The sequence below is a fragment of the Drosophila takahashii genome, chromosome 2R (genome assembly GCF_030179915.1).
Source record: "Drosophila takahashii strain IR98-3 E-12201 chromosome 2R, DtakHiC1v2, whole genome shotgun sequence".
In the NCBI taxonomy this organism is placed as follows: domain Eukaryota; kingdom Metazoa; phylum Arthropoda; class Insecta; order Diptera; family Drosophilidae; genus Drosophila; species Drosophila takahashii.
Genome location: NC_091679.1, coordinates 24,217,673 through 24,234,819, shown reverse-complemented (window position 1 = coordinate 24,234,819; position 17,147 = coordinate 24,217,673). Strand labels below are relative to the sequence as shown.

The following is a 17,147-nucleotide window of genomic DNA, read 5'->3' as shown; positions in this document are numbered from 1 at the left end:
CTCAAAAGAAGCTGCAGGCCCCAAAAAAATACACACACTCGTACATGTGTAACCTAAAGTCTGGTCTTTGGGTACACTGAAAAAAAGGTTCTCTTGTGTTTGAGATTTTTGTGATCTTTTTATTGAATTAAATAATAATGCTAGGTTTTAGAAGAGCTCATTTTAAATATGTATTAGAGTTAGTCCCGTCGAGAAAATCCCAATATTATTCTGTCAAAATAATCTAATATCATTATCTTCCCGCCCCTTTTTTCTTTGTGTATATCTTTGTTTTTGTGTGGATGCAGGAGAACCTGTTTGGTTTGGGATTTGGCTTCTTTTTTCCTCTCTTTTTTTCTTGTATGTTGAAAATTTACGAGTTTGGCGAATACCCAGCGAGAAGAATTCAATGAACTCGTCTTCTAAGTTGCTCCTCCGTCTGCCGGGCTAAGTGGGCAGATCCCAGACATGGTCTTAGGCCATGTAAATGGGGGTTCTCAACAACCAACCCACCATGCCCTCCACCATCCGCCAAGCCCCAATCCCATTCCGCCCAGAAATTGCTTTCGAATTGGATTAGCTGCATAAAAAAGTTTCCTTTGTAGGCCCACAAAACTTGTAGGCCGCATGTTGCAGTCGTGTTGATTTGTTGTTGGTGCTTGTCCCAACATTTGTCTTGTCATTGTTTTTACTTTTTTATTCTGATTTTTACTTGTATAGTTGGCATTGGCCGGAGGAAGGCTCGTTTTGGATCTGTTCGGACGGCAATTAGCTGCAGACTCTGCTCCACTTGCCCCATCATCTGTGACAAATCTGTTCTCCGACCGCCCCACCCACTTGCCAAAAGATATTTTTAATTGTGGACAACGCACAATTAGTCCTCAAGTTATAATTAAATGTAGCCAAAGCTCTGATGGCCACTAAGCGACACTAACAGTCAGGCATCTAAGTTTTAATTGCCGTCATTTGGTGAAGTGCCTGAAATGGCAAAAGCGGCAGATGGGGGGAAATGAGTGGGGAAAATCACTATAAATACGTTTTTGCAAGCGAAGAGTTTGGGCATGCGATTTGAATGCGAATAAGTTTGTGGGGCCTCGGGCCATCTAAAATGGCAAGTTTGTCCTGCACAAACTAAACGAGGATATTCTTAAAAACTAATTAAAGTTTAAAAGGAACATAAAAGGCCATTTTTGTGAATAATAATAAAAATGAATAAAATTGTTGTTTTTTATATTTATTAAAATATAATAAATATTATAAATTTCCACAAAAGAGCTGCTACTTGTCGAACTTGAAATTCACTTATAACTTCTAATACCGAAATGGCAATCAAATATTTCCATATGCCTAGAACCAGAAACATTCAAATTAACTTGTGAAAACTTTAAATAGCTTAAAATTCTTGATATTGAACACCAGCCTTGTAGTTTCTTTTTGTTTATAGGCCGAAACGTTTCCCCAGCAAATCATCTTTTATTCAACACCTTAAAAGATAATATTCAACTATTTTAATTGAATAAACAATAGATTTCCAAAGCATTTAATTGCCTATATCAGAAAAAGCAAACGCAAAAACATCTTCAATTTATGGCAACAGAAGCAGCAAAGGCAGCTCTAATGACTTGAACTAACCTTCGGCAACAAATCACGGCTGTCAGAAGCGGCGGTTGAAAAATGAAAAATAAATATACAGAAATATAAAATACAAATACAATGGCCAGCAGAAGATTTAATAAAGCACCACCGACACCGAAAGGCCAATCGAGAGAAACCTGTTGCAATTCCTTGAGTTTGCCTCCGACGACGGGTTTTGTTTAGTTTATGCTTTTCAGTGCTTTGTTTTATAAACCGAGCTACGGGTGGTTTTTGTTGCACTGCGCAGAGTTCTGCTGGCTCTGGCCCATAGTTTTTCCTCTGTTTTGGCATTAGGAGGCATGAATGTTCATTAAACCGTAACCGCAGCAGCAGAATCAGCAAAAGCAGCGCCAAGTTGTCAAGCTCTCGAGCTCACCTGAGTCGAACATTGCCGCAAATGCCAATGCAAATGCCTCAGGTGAGCTGAAGTCACCTCGAACGAGGAGAGCCGTATCAGTGGCATTTAACCAGGAAGGTGCCAATGACGAGCAGACGGACAACGAAGTCAGACTGCCCTTTTCAAAAAATATAGCGATAAGGAAATTGTTTAAAGTATATTTAACCTTGTAATTGTTTTACCAAACTTAAAAGAAGTGAATTATTGTTGTTCTTACAAATTGAAGAGAGTAAACAAAGTGCTTTCAATTCGTAATTAAGTGTGCTTACAGTTTTGAAACATTTTTAAACGTTTCCATTTTAACATGTCAGATAAATTGTTTAGATAAGTTTGACGTTAGTTATGTATACAATTTTGTTTTCTTTCTTGCCATAAGAACTAAACTTTTTCTACAAAGTCTCACATATACAAAGTATGCCAAGCAAATTGGCCTTTCGCAAGTCAATTAAAATTGTAAATTCTTTTAAAGTAATCGTATCTTTATCTTTATGTCTGACAGCAAATAACTAAAATTGCCGTAAAATAAGTCAGACCCTGGGGTTCTTTTGCGGGCTTCGGCATAAGTAGATGTTCCATTCATTATACCCCGATCCTCGTCAAGCGTCAAACACACAAAAAAAAAGGTTTCAGTTTACAACTCTTGGCTAAAAAAAAAGGGGAAAAACGAGCACGAGAGAGTCAAACGCGCTTTTGGCCTTCGGGCATTAAACTTTACTTAGCCATGGGTGCTTATATTTTTTCTACTCCAAACTTTTTACATTTGTGGCAAATGTTGCATCATCATTAATACAAAACGGCCGCAACAACAGTACAATCTGTGATGATGTTTCGCTTGGTTTGTGTTTGTGGTTCCCCATCTGTACAGTTACACCCCGCACCTTCCATAGGCCACAATCTTTCCACTTCTTTCGCCCTCTTCATCTCGAATCGACACTTTCAAATGCAAATGCAGGGGATGATGACAGCTTCAGCTTCTCCTATATTTTTCATGTTCGCTATCACTGAAAAAATTATGATCGCTTTAAATCTAACTTGTACATCAATAGTAATTTTTACATTGTAAAGAAGATGTGTCTTTAAAATGCTTTTTAAAAAAATATTGTTGTTTTAATGACTAAGAACACAAATCATTAAATATTTTATAATTAAAATTGAAAGAGGAATTGGAAACTTTTTTCTTTGCCATTAAATCGTGTATTATAATTTTTATTTTAACCGAAATGAAAAGTCTCTATAGAGATACTTGTCTATGTTCTTTATGTACATGTTCTTTTTTTAATACCTAATAGTTTTAGGAAGAAGTATATTAATTTTTTCTCTGTGCCAGTGTTTAGCTTTTGGGTTTGAAATGTTAATGGTTAATGCCGGGCCTATGCGAAGGTGCAGTTCATGAGTCAGCCTTACCAGAAAATGTCAGTATGATCAAAGAGCAACAGTGGGTTAAACCAGAAAAAGAAACAGGCTGTACTCTCCGGCGACTGCAATTTATCACAGGTTGCAACAGAAAAATTTGTAAAATGCATTCAGGTGGCGCAAAATATTTAAAGCATGCCACCGGGGCCAGATAGTCGCTCCGACTTTAGTGAAGTCATTAAGCTGGAAGTTAGGTAACCCATCGGATGGTTCGCCATGGGGCAATTTTCCGAGCCCTGCAGCAGCCGCAACATCCAACATTCAGCATTCAACAGCTGAAGCTGATTGAGCCGTAATTAGGCGGCTGCTTCATCGGATCTTGCCTGGTTTTTCTCCACTTTTATTTACTTCTTTTCCAGCGGCGGTGTGTGTGTTGCAAACTTAATTAGATGGAGCCGCGTTGTCAGTGGTTATGTGGGTCGCCTGGTAATCAACACCCGCAAAAATGTGTTACAGATATACGCAGATAAAAGTATAATTTGAAAACTCCCGGCAGCAAAAAGCAGTCAAATTGACATGGACGGCTGCGAGTCATAAAGTGGAATTCCAGGCACGTTGGAAATTAACCAAGAGGTGTATGTATAAAAAAAGAACAGAGGCACAGAATAAAAACCATAACCGAATAAAGCGAAAACTGGGCACGGTCCAAAAGGTGTTGAGGTGACCAGCGACCGAAAACCGAACAGGCCAGGTGAACAACCGTCTGATTGCCTTTTGGAGATCTTTACAGCTATTTACTTATGCCGGTCTCGCCTCCTCTCTTTCACTCTCTCCATTGCCGACTCTTTCTTTTATTTGTATTCCTATTTCCAGTGGCCAAAGGCACCTGATTTTGGGTTTTTTCTCTTTTTTGTACATCTTTCAACATGTTGAGCACTCTAATTGTATTTGTTTTCCCCTTTTGTTTATAAACAAAGAAAGTTTGTAGAAAAAATAATTAAAGCAACATCGCGGTGGGTGGAATATCTCGTGCTGCTGCAATTAGCGTTTAACCAAGTGAAGCTGTAAATTAATTGAAATTAAATCATTATGAGTGCATATTTTATATAGCTTTGCAGGTCTAATTAAGCAATATAGGTGGAGCTCGGTATTTTAACTGGTTAACGGTGCGTATGCACGTTAATAATTCGGTTCTTGGAAAAGAGTATTCAATGAATTTATTTATATGCGCATAACTATTTGAGGGAGGAATTTTCTATGGCTAAAATAATTCCACGTATTCCAAAGATAATAATTCCCTTATCATATTTATCCATTCGGGGAATCAACTTTTTATAATACTCTATCATTAATGATGGCTAATTCTTTTCAATGCTTTCTTTACATAACTTTTATCCACATTCACGGAACATTTCCCGTTCCATCTTTCATAAGTCATTATTATATTTCTCTCTCATTTTCTTTGAACTTTTGCTAATTTTTTGTTTTGTTTGAAGTTATGTAAACTTAATGCGCGCCCCATCAATGCTGGTAGCTCTGCCCCGTGTTCATTCATATTTTTTTGCCATCATCATCATCTGCCACCATCGTCATCGTGTGTCTATCCGTTGGATCACTTTCACTGCCGTCGGTTCCCCCAGGGCTATTTCGCGTTTGTTTTTATAGATATTTTTAGTTTTTGCCATGTTGATATCATCAATGAATAAATGCGATAAATGTTTATTATATTTTATTTAGGGCAATGTTTTTGTCCCTTTGTATAGACATTCTCAACGTAATTCATGCACTTTTATTTTTGTTGTGTTTTTTCCGATGCGATGCACAAGAGCGAATGCAAAAATTCATTTGTTAAATTATTTTTGTCAAACTTTTGATGTGCATAAATAGCTCAAAAATAGCAAGCAAAGGAGAGAAACAGAAAAAATGCCCTTTACACAGCAGTTGCACTTATATAAATACGTAAATGTAAACATTTTTGGCAACGAATGGCCAAATATTTGTTAACAAAATATATATATGTGTATAATGAATGGAAAATGTAAAACGGATAAGCTTTTGAGGGGTGATGCGGGGGGTGGGGATGCAGTAAGGTGCAAATATTCTGTTTTGTTATCCGTAATGAATGTATGCAAATAATTGCCGTATTGAGTGCAATGAATTTACAAGCAAGTGCTTCGCTCTCAATAGATATCCAAATATTTGTGGTTGTTTTTCAAAAACATACACGTGCCCATCAGTCAGACTTTTCTTTTTATTTCGCTATCGATAGTGTGTCAAACTGTCAACCTATTTCGTGGAATTCCGAATTAGTCAAGTGATTGATATGACGCCAGTAGTTGTTTCTAATTTAGTTTTCTTACTTCTTATAGATAAGCGGGTCTTGATTGTTGGCACAGTGAAAATCCAAGGTTTTTGCTAATTTGTAGCTAAGTATATGGAATAGAAACAGAAAAGTAGATAACCTTTTGAAGGTAATTAAAATTTACCAAACTGTTATACCTCTGTTAATTCAAATAACTCTTCGTATTTGGATTAAATCGGAATGGTCGATAAAGATTTCTTGGAACAATCAAGATTTTTAAGTAAGGTAATTAACTTTATTTGTGACCATGTCTCACACCTTAATTAGCATGCATAAATAGCTCTTATCAAATCAAAACAGTTTTCAAAGTAGGGCACTTGGAATATTTGGAGGAAAAAAAGATAAACTAAAACTACAAACGGATTGTAAACTTTTATAGGAATATATGGTACAAATTATAGCTATTAATATCAATTCTACCCATATCACAACTGTTTTTAATTCGCTACTTAGGTCTCGGAACCCAAAGTAGATTCTCTTTCCTGCAAAATGTGTGTTGCAAGTTGCAATTGACTGCGCTCTCTACCGCTGAACATATTTAGATTGAAAACGTAAAGTATCTCTGGCTGTGGGTAGCAACGACAAACTTAGAGATACAGATACCGCTACCCACACTCGCAGATACAGGAAAGTGCAGTAACACAACTCTTCGAGGCCATCGCCGTCGTCACTATATCGCCGACGCTTCGCCTGCAACTTTTACAATCGCAGCTAATTAGCAAATTCATGCTAATTTCGAGTTGTAACAAATAAAATTACAACGTGCACGTGTCGCTTTATGTAATTAGTTGCAACATGTTGGCAAAAGTTGAAGCACTCGGCTGGGCAGAGATAAGTCCTTGCCTCGTTTGGGGTGATAAAACAAAAGTTATGTCCCATGGGAACGAGAATGCGCAGCCGGGACACCGAGAAAGCTGAGGGACTGCGAAGCGCATAATTCATAATGAAGATGTTGTAAAGAGCGATCGCTCCAAAGTCCAGACAAAGGGAGTGCTCGTTTATCACAATGCAAAAAAGGGAATTGCAGAAGAGGCCGCTCCTGGTCGTAGGTTCCCAAAAGAGGACGGTCCCCCGATTCTAAAGGAAGTCTGCGTATAATTACAACTCTTAAGACTTGGCCGGACGTCTCCGCCTTTTTCTATGCTCCATTGAGGGATGCCCACGGGACACGATTTAAGAGTTCTCACAAAATGGCAGGCCCATGGGAAAAGGTCCCTCTTTAGGGCTCGTGTCACGAGGTCATTTCTATTTAAAGCCGGACGGCTACTGAAAGCCTTCGAAGGCCCAAATCGATTTTAGTTATTGATTGTAATGATTCCTTGGGCCCCATCCTTCATGACTGCTTCCTCTTGGCCTCTATCTATCCTTTCCCTGTGCTATGATTAATTTTTGTGTCGAGTCAGGTTTTGCGGGCTTTTGTTGTTGCTGCTGCTGCCTTTTGTGATTTGAAAAATTAGTGCAAACTGCAAATGATCATAAATCAAACAGTTTTGTTGATTGCATTCGAAGTGGCCACAAATTGCATGATTCTGCAATTTCTGAACTGCATCTCCTCGCCAAACCTGCAGTTTGCATTCCCCGGATGCTGCTGACACGACAACAACATTGGAGTCCCTTGTCCCTTCGAAACCGAGAGGAGGGGTTGAATGGGTTTGGATGGGTTGGGGTAAAGGGCATTCCTGTTCATGGTAGTTCCGCAAATAATTCGAATTTTTCCGACGCAAAAACAACTTGAGGCAAACTATTGACTGGCATTTTTATGTCTTTTGCTCTTTTATTGCTTGGCTGCAATTTTTATTGTATTGTAATTAAATTACGTGTGGCAAGGGGATAAGTGATTCTTTAGGTTGAAAGAATTTAAAAAACCCAGGTTTTATCTAAGCCTTAAAAAATAATCCAAAAAGCTAGACCTCAGCTTGAAGTTATGATGACGAGACCCCGTGATAACTGGTTTTCCAGCTATGTAAATTCAAGCTCCGACTTTAGTTAATACAAAAAAGAGGCATCGCGTGTGTAGTTACGGCCACACGACCTTCGCTCATCGATGATTATGCGGGATACAGCATTGACCACTCAAAACAGTTCAAGACAATTGCACAAAATTAACTCCCATATCTGATGATGATGATAGCCGCATGACGTAAGCCCGGCACTTTGTCCGTCGATCATTAGCAAATAATTTACACCATTTATTTTGGAAGCGAGAACCGAGTGCCGGAATACCTTTCGGCAAGAGGGAATCGTTCCTGTAATCGGCTTAAAGTTTATGGACCACCATTTACCTTAATGAACTACCATCGAGGCTTTCAGCAGTTTGGGTGGTCAATTGCTGTAAGTAGCTTAAAGTCGATCGCCGCAACATTTTGTTCTCGCCTCTGTGCTTTGTTTTCGACCTGCATCTGTTTAGGTCTTATCTGTCTTTCGGGCAACATTGTATGCTTGGCCAGGGGATGATGCAGTCCGCCTTTAAAGCATCGCTAATTAGTTTTGCCATTTCAATTAGCCCACCGATGTGTCGTCGAGATGGGAGTTTGCCCATCTATCTGGGTGACTTGGTCAGCACAGACACATCCACATCCGCACGACTGCTGCTGCTACCCACGCCATATATATGGCTCCACGTCATGCCATTGGATCGGGGTTCTTTGCCAAACCGTCCGTCCTCGTGTACCTTGAAGTAGCTGCATATCAACAGCCAACGGCCAACACCTAACCGGTTTGGCAGAGGGTAAAATGGCAAAAAGCAGGAAAAATATGCGATAATACATGGTATGTGGGCGTTTGAATTGAACCCGAGAGAAAGTCAAGTAAAGTGGAGGAGAGAAAATGTCGGAAAGCCCGTTGGGGGACACTAAACCATATTGATTAGCCGGTGACCCAAAATGAAAATGTTTGGAAAACGTTTAGGAATCTTTTAGGCAAATCAAGGAATTTCTCTGCATACCGGATTGGATTAGCTTCAAAAAGTAGTTTAAGAGAGTTTAATAAGGAATGCCTAACCATTCTAAATCTCTTCTTTAAAAACAACAAAAATTAAGTAAAGTTCTTAATATTTTGTACTCATATATCGTTTAATAGTATTAGCATCACACCGTAAATAATCCACTTAAACGCTTTCCCCTAAACAAGCGGATAATATATCTATGGCCATAAATTCCGAAAATTAATTTCATAGTTAGCATAAAACCCCAACTAAAATCGAACCCTTTACTACTATGGGAAATTTTCCACGTGCGTGGCCAAAGCGGAAATTAAAACTCCCCTGACAAACATATGGATCCTGCGTCATAAATCCATGGCCTTACAAAAATAATTAAATACATTGTAATAACTACAGGCACTCTATTATCTTGTTGATAATGGGAAATTTATCGGAGCTCCAGCTAATATTCTCTGTGCATATTTTTCTCTAATTGCAGCATTTGTGGTCACGCTCTGAAGAAAATCCAGGAAGCGGGGGAAGGAAACTCATGCAAAGGTAAGCAAACTGGAAGGAAAAACAAACAAATTTTCAATGTCAATTTGTAGTCGGAATTTATGATAGCCATTGTTTTGTGCGCCAAATATGGCTAACAATTTCACTGAACATGGCCAGCTACTTACGGCCAACTAACTGGCCAAGAGACCGGGTTTCATTGTCTCGATTGTGTGGCTGCCTTTTATTTATTTTTCTTAACTTTTTTTGTGTACCCTGCTGTCGGACCCGGCTCTCGCTCTTGGCCTCGTTATTGTGCCAAATGGCCATAAAAGGTTAATTGGGTCCTTAGCAACTCTTCTGCAACAAATAATGCAGGCATTCCATAGACTTGGGCGACTGCTTCTTCTACCTAGGCGCGACATAGAAAAATCTTAATTAGTTAATTAAAACAACAAACAACTGCAGTCGCGACAAGAACTGGTCAACTGATCCAATGGTCCTGTTTTTTGCTTGCTTTTTGTCCTCTTCAGGTCTTTGAAGTTAGCTACACAGAGAAAAATATAAGACAGGAATGTTTTAAAGAATTTTCCGTTGGATCTATTGAGTTTTACTCTTACTTAAGAGCTGCCACACTAAGAATACTGATATTGATAATGATACGAACAATTAGATAAGTTAATAATTAATTTATTAGGAATCAACCATTGCGATATGGTGGAAATATACCACTTATTTTTTGCCTCTGTGCACTTTTCTGTTCTGTTTTCCAAGGGCGGACTGCAAGTAGTTCACTTGGGCTACTGCATAATTCATTCGGTTTTAATGACATCGAGGCGTGGATGCTGGACTGGGATAGAGACACGTTGTCTGGTCCTCCGTAGATCTATCCATTCGCTCCTTCAAATCCCTCGAGGTGACATTAAACTATGAAAGGCATTTAGTTTAGCGATTTATATAGGCGACTTTTTGACAGTTTTATGTCGCCCAGATACAGATACAGAACCAGATACGCGTTGTCCGCCGATAACGAGCTGCAAGCAGCTGAAATGTTCTCCTTGTTGCTTTTCCGCAGCCTCATTAAATGAAGCGGCAAATGTTTATATATATTTATGTGGCGGCAGCATTCGCCCCACAAATACTCGTTATCCTTTGGCCATCGTCGATGCAATTGCCTGGCAGGGATTTATTTGCTTTTAAGCAGTTTGTAATTGCCGTACATCCAACGTGCAAGCAATGTAATCCACCAGTGAGATGTGTGTGCTCGGTGGCAGGAAACGCCAAAGGGTTCAGAGTTTCAGTCCAGAGCAGGGAGCTTAGCTCCCAGGGGATTCCAAATTGATTTTACTCTAACGAACCGTATTAAAAGGTCCGAAGTGCAAATAGATTTAATGAGCAATTGGGCTGTGGATTCTGATGTTGGAAGTACTGTAATAAAAACTATTATTTAGTTAAAGTTCCCTAATAAAATCACCTGACCACACTAAAAGCGCAGTCTGACCTTTTTACAAGTGGAACTAATGGGTAAATGTATTGCACCCTTTATTAAAATTTTTTAAATAAGTAAAACTTCTTAAATTGTCTAAAAAACTGTACATTTTAAAAACTTTTCATATTCAGTTTATAAAAGGAGTATTAATTTCAAAACTTAAACTTGAAAGTTTCGACAACAATTTTAGCCAAAACAAGCAAACTTCTTGACAGGTTCAAAGCCCAGCTAATTTCCATAAACTTTTTATGCAATATCATTTATGATCTAATTTGACTCATCTCCATTTCCCTTTCGTGCGACCTTTGGCAAAAAAATAAAAACTTTTGCTCCGAGCAAATTGTTGAACATGCCAAACCTCAGCGAAAATTCCAACAAATGTTATTTTCAATTTCTTCTAGTTCCACAACTTTTATCCTTCCCTGCGTTTGCTACTTTTTGTATCCCCTTCTTGACCACAAAATGTGTGCCCTAATCTGATGCCAACCAAAATGAGCAACCCGAAAAAGGACAAGGCACAAAAAATATATATAATAGGAGTATGTTATGGGCCTAGACATAGAAAAATGACCAATGGCTAGAGAAGGGGAATGTGGGTGGCCCACATACGGAAAATGAAACCATTTTTGTCATTTGACAGGCAATTTTCAGGCGTAACATTTTCGATTTTTCTAGCCTCCCGCTTTTCATTTTCCGCCACAACGCAACCGAATTATCTCCCCCGAAAAAGGGGCCCTAAAAAAATAAGAGCAATAAAATGTGCGCTGTCCTTCGGTGACCCAAAAAAAAATTCTATATAAAATCGGACGTTGATAGTTTATACAGCTAAAAGCAGGCGTATGTGTGCGGCTAAATCTGTTGCCATTTCTCATGTTTCAGTGCCAGGGCAACAAAACATTTTTCCACAAGCCTGCCAATCTGCTGGGCACTGCCATGGTGTGGAATATTTAATCGAGCTGCCACATTGAAATATATTGAGTGCATTACCGAATCCAGCAGCCGCTCACAACTCAAATCTAGCTTTGGGCTATCATTTGATTAAATCTAAATCTGTTTACGAGCCGTACTTTTCCCGCTGTTCTTCCCTTTTTATAGTCCCTGTTGCAAGCAATAAATTAATTTTTCCATCGCTCTGCTTTCCTCTGTTGTGTTTTGTTTTTAGTCTTTTTGTTTGCTCTGTGTAAACCTGAACAAACAAAATTAACGCTGATAACTTGCTGTCTGTGGTTCGTTATTTTTCAGTAGTTCGGCAAACATTTTTAGTGAGGGTTTGTTTTTGTGGAGTTGTGCTAACAAATTAGAGGGCATATGAGTATTCGGTTGGAAATGAATAGTAGCGAATGTAGAAAGATAAAATGGAAAAAAGCTTTGCTCTAAATAGAGGTGCTAACTAATACCATGGTCATATTCATTTGCATGAATTGCCAGAGCCTACATTTTTCTGATTAGATTGTAATTTAATTTACTATTAGTTGACAATTTGATTAGGGGATTACAATTGATTACCATCACTACACCGATAAGTAAAATTACAGGAATCATTAACAGATTTATGAATCAGCAGAACAAGAAGGGGTGGAAAGTTTTAAATTATACTCATAAAGTTGTAGTATATATGAAGCAGTTTAAATGGTCGTTTCCCCTCTTTTTTCACTGACAAGTATTTCAGTTTGTTGAAAATTAGTTTCTTATTCAATTTGCCCAAGTTGATGGCCAAATGGCCAAGGGCCAAGAGTATTGCAAGCGGCAAAATGCAATTCCCGCTCTGAAGTGCAGGAAAAACCAACAAAAATCGGAACTCAAACAAAAGCCGAAAAGGCAAAAAAGCGGCGGCCCGAAAAAAGGAAAGAACCGTGAAAATCGGGAAGATGCCGCCGACTGGTCAGGTTGAAAAATGGCGAGGCATGGAAATGGAATCGAGGGCCCGGAATGGCTTTGACTTCGGACTGAAACTGGCAAAAAAGAGGCAAACAAATAAATATTGAGGTCGGGCAATAAAACAGGAGAAAACGTGGCATGGGGAGTGGTATACAGTGTACACTGCAGGTGGAAAATGCATGCATATGCAAATGAACAATTGATTTCCTTGCGGCTCATTTCGAGTTTTATTCGAATCGAATTTTACTTTGGGCTCGGGTCTTTCTCTGGCGCTCTCGGGACTGGCTGCGCCTTTTTTCTCATTTATTTTGGCCAACTTGCTTGACCCCCAAATTAGTTTGCGGTTCCTGCTTGTTTTGGCAAGGCATTAGACGGAGCAGTGCTGACCTTGTTTTCTGGTTGTGCAAGTGCAAGGTCAGCAGCGAAACCTAAAACAAAAATAGCCGAAAAAGAATCAGAGCAGAGAACTTGGTTGGACCAAAAACCGAAGCTGAATCTGGGGAATTCTGATTACGTTTCATTTGAATTCTTTTCGGATTTCTCGCCAGACTTTTTTTCTGGGCCGGGCCAACAAGTTTGGCAAGTTTCTTTTGGACAGTTTGCTGAATGAATTAGGCAAAAATATAGCTCGACTTTTTGACAAGTTTGCTGGTAACAAAGGAAACGATTTGTGTCCAGTTGTCATAGATTATCAAATCAAGTCTGGCGGCGAAGAAATGGGAAAACAAATAATTTGATTTGATTTCTGGTTTATTTATGTGAGTCCCGTAATGATGATGATATCAGATGGGACAAGTTTCTTCAACCAGAGAAACTCTAGAGAATTTTGCAGAAAACTTTCCAAAATTTTAATGACATTTCTAATGAGTTTCCATGCAAATTGGCAATCAGCTCGTTGTCCCCCAAAGAGAGAAAGACGGAAAATCCATGAATCTTGTTGACTGGCAATTATTTAATTGCAGTTTAATAGCCCCCTTACACACTCATCCTGTAATTTATTTTCGAACAATGAAAAGTGCACGCAAAACGGCAAAAAAGCTGAGCATAGAGAGAGAAGAAACAGATGTTAGAGGAAAAACATTTAATTACATTTTCCACATGTGTGTGGAAAAGCATTTCTGATGCCCGTGCCCCCGTTTGTCAAATTAAGAGCCATAAAAAATGCGTGGCATGTAACCAATTGTCGGCGGGGATCGCCACAGATTGCCGAGGATGCAGCTTGAACAGGTCCTCGTCGATGGAGCGATGCGAACTGGTTACCTGCTGCCAGCCTGCCTCGCAATTAACAGTTAAGCGCCAACGGTAAATAATTGTCAAAGACAACAACCAGTCCAAAGATGCTGCCTGCAAAAAATAAAGCGTTTCGTGATGCACCGCTCTCAGGCAAAGTCGCAGATGAAGATGAAGCCGCGCGCCGGTTGCATTTGCCATCGCAAATGAGGTTTGACTGGTTTCCGTGACATGAACCAAATGCCCAAAAGGAGTTCTGCCAAGTACAGTGGGCTCTGGCTTCGAGAGCTCAATAGAAGAGCTTTTGTTACACCAAAAAAAAACCCATCGGGATCAAATTGATGGTAAATTTCTGGTATTTATATGCATATCGTTTTTACCATCCAATACTGGTCAAATTTATATTAAATGGGAGTGGTTCCGATAATAACTAATAAAGTAACATGAAATGGGGGAAGAAAGTCACATTCGAAACTCGAAAATGTTGTGCATATTAAGTCAGAACTGATACCACATAATATCAAACTGATCATCGTTTCATATCAAGTTGTTTTGGGTGCAGGGTGGTAATAAGAAATAAAGTTATGTTAATATTTTCTAAAGACATCTGTAAATGTGTAGGTAAATATTAAGAAAATGGTAATGTTTCTTTAATTGTTAAAACTACAAATAAATATTTACTGAAATCCAAAGATTAGCTTTTGCATAATATGATAAAATATTTAGAATTTTTTTAAAAAATTCGGATTTTTTAAATTTATAATTCAGGTATACATTTGAATTAATTGCACAAAAAAATAGAATTGTTTTCCCAAATCTTAATTTTTTTTTATTTGTAATGTTTAAAAACTTTCCATAAATTCCAAATAATTAAATTCCATAAAATGGTTCAGAACACATGGTTTTATTGCGTGACCACCTGATTTAAAATGACACCAAATAATTAACTTAAGAGAACGTAGGTTCTCAGACATCTAATTAAATGAATTTCCAATATGAATTTAATTTGTCCAACATTTCTGTTCGTCTTCTATCTGTGAGTTTTCGACCAAAAGATACCGAAGAACCGCTGCAGGGTAATCAGCATTATTGCATTTAATACTGATATTTTCTGGCAAGGAACCAAGTTGGTCTCGCCGCATCAGAAGCACAGACCAAGTCGAATTCAATTACCATCCGTTGAGATTTCAATTTGAGTGTGGCTGCCTGCGATTCTCACTGTACCTGCTTGGAAAGAAGACCTGTGTGTCTGTTGGCAGCAAACCCATCCATTCCCATTCCCAATCCCCCTGCGAGTCTGCCAAGATGCTGGTCTGCTTCTTAGACTGGTAATTCTAGTCGCCTTGGCAACTTCGCGCTGCTGGCGGATGTGCAAATATTTTGATTAAATTTTCTCCATGGCAACTTTCTTTCCACGAAGCGAAGCTGCAACTGCAGCGGCAACCTCCTCATCATCAGTAGTGGCAATAGCAGTGGCAGTGGCATCCATCTCCCACTTTTCTGGCTCTGGTGTTCTCAGCCTCTCGGTGTGTGTGTGTGCATTTCCAGAGTTTTCTGCATTTTCCCCCCTGATTTTCAAACACGTTTCGCCACATCCTCGAACTTGACTTACGGATGGACGTAATTCCCAAAAATTATGGCGCAAAGTTCAGGCTGAAGTCTGACCCGCTTTAACACAACGACTTCATTCCGATGCACTGGAGAACCAAGAACTCATTAGAAAACTGAAAAGTTTTCATTTGCCAGCGAATGCAAATGAATATTAAACGAGGGGCGGCGGGAATGGGAGTTCCTTGTGGCTGCGTTTTAATAACTGTGGATTAAGTCTGCATAAATAATAATGATTATAAACTGTGTGAACCGCAGCCAGCGTGAAAATGCGCAGCCCGGAAAATTCCTTCTTCCACCCACGAAAAGTTTTTGCACAAGAAAATGACAAATGATCGCCGCGCAAAAGTATTCAAAAAGTAGCTGGCAAAGCAGCAAAAAGAAGGCGAGCTGAAACCGTGACAATAAACTTTTCTTTCCCGTTTTCCTACCCTTTTGTGCTCAAAGAAAATGCGAAAAATTCTTGGACTTTGTTATGCGTAATTTGAGGTTTCTTATACAGCAACCCGAATACCCGCGGGTTTTCCGCAGGCGGGCCTTTAATTTGCAGTTAAGTGTTCGACGAATTATCTCTGCAATTATTTCTGAAGGCTCTGATTAATGCAGAGCATAGATAAAGCGAACCGAACTAGAAAGCAATTTACGGGGCAACTATTCCCTCCACTTCTTCGTTCCCACCTGAGCTACCTGCCTATTGAATTTAATTGTATCTTATCTGGGCAGCCCAACAAGAGCGAAACTTAACTAGACTCATCAGGGAACGCACAAATTGCTCGACTCGCTTATCAGTCAATTAGCCAGGCGATAAGACGCAACACGAAAAAGCGAAAAGGCAGGTAAGACAGGTGAGGACGGTGAAGACAAGTAGCCTACGGGGAGAATAAAAGCAGGGAGAAGTCTGACAGACATTGTAACAATGGAAGCACTTATCAGCTCTACGATTACTTCCTCCCCTCGCTTTTATGTTTCTGTAATTTCATTCCCTGCTGTGTTTCCCTATCGCAGGAATTATAAAAGTTTCAATCCACATCCACTATCAAACCGGAAATGGGTATTTTTGGGCACACAATAAAGTGCAACTCATCAGGCGAACACTCGCAAATAAATAAACAAACGAGACTGAAACTTTTAAGAACTTTATATGTATACATTTGTAAATAAGAATATCCATGAATACCAGTAAAACAGACGAAAATAAATTAGTTGTGGTAGACGAAGAGAATTTTGTTTTCTAGTTTGTATCCTCTATACTCCGAAAATGTATAAATGTACGTATAAAATGCAGGAAAATAATCTGCAGATAACAACATTTTCGCCCCTTTAAATGCCATCAATATGAGTTTTTACGAAAATTTCAGCAGAGAACCACCAATATAGGCTAATGAAAATAACTGCAATTTTAGTGCAATAACCATGGAAACCCTAATACCCCGTCAAATTCTCGCTGGGAAATTCGGAATAAATGCCAGCATTAAATACCCATTTAGAGTTGAACATATTCCCAAATGCCAGATATTATGATATCTATGGCCAAATAGCTGCATTTCAAATTTGAACAGCCCACCGAGAGACCAAACCCCAAACCAAACATTGCGCATACGCCGCGTTCACCGCAGCCAAACGAATGCCGCAGCGACAGGAGAGCATTTTAATTAATATACAAATTTAAACGGGGGAATTTTAAGTTGCTGCCTGCAATCTATCAAAGCAGTCATCAATTATATAATGTCGGGAATTTTATTATGAAGGAGGTTCGATAAAAGATAAGTATTTGCGAGTGACTGAATTGGACGCCGGTTTG

General features: G+C 39.1%; 1 protein-coding gene across 3 annotated transcripts in view; it reads left to right on the top strand.

The window, feature by feature from the left end:
- Pgant9 (polypeptide N-acetylgalactosaminyltransferase 9) overlaps positions 1-17,147 on the top strand; it is a 62,453-nt gene that overhangs the window by 5,914 nt on the left and 39,392 nt on the right. For 2 of the 3 annotated variants that reach the window (XM_070213624.1, XM_017137690.3), the window contains exon 2: positions 9,146-9,204. The exons of the other annotated variant lie outside the window; for it this stretch is intronic. The gene's annotated coding sequence lies outside the window, so the exon portion shown is untranslated. The remainder of the gene's footprint in view (positions 1-9,145; positions 9,205-17,147) is intronic. 3 annotated transcript variants of the gene reach the window in all.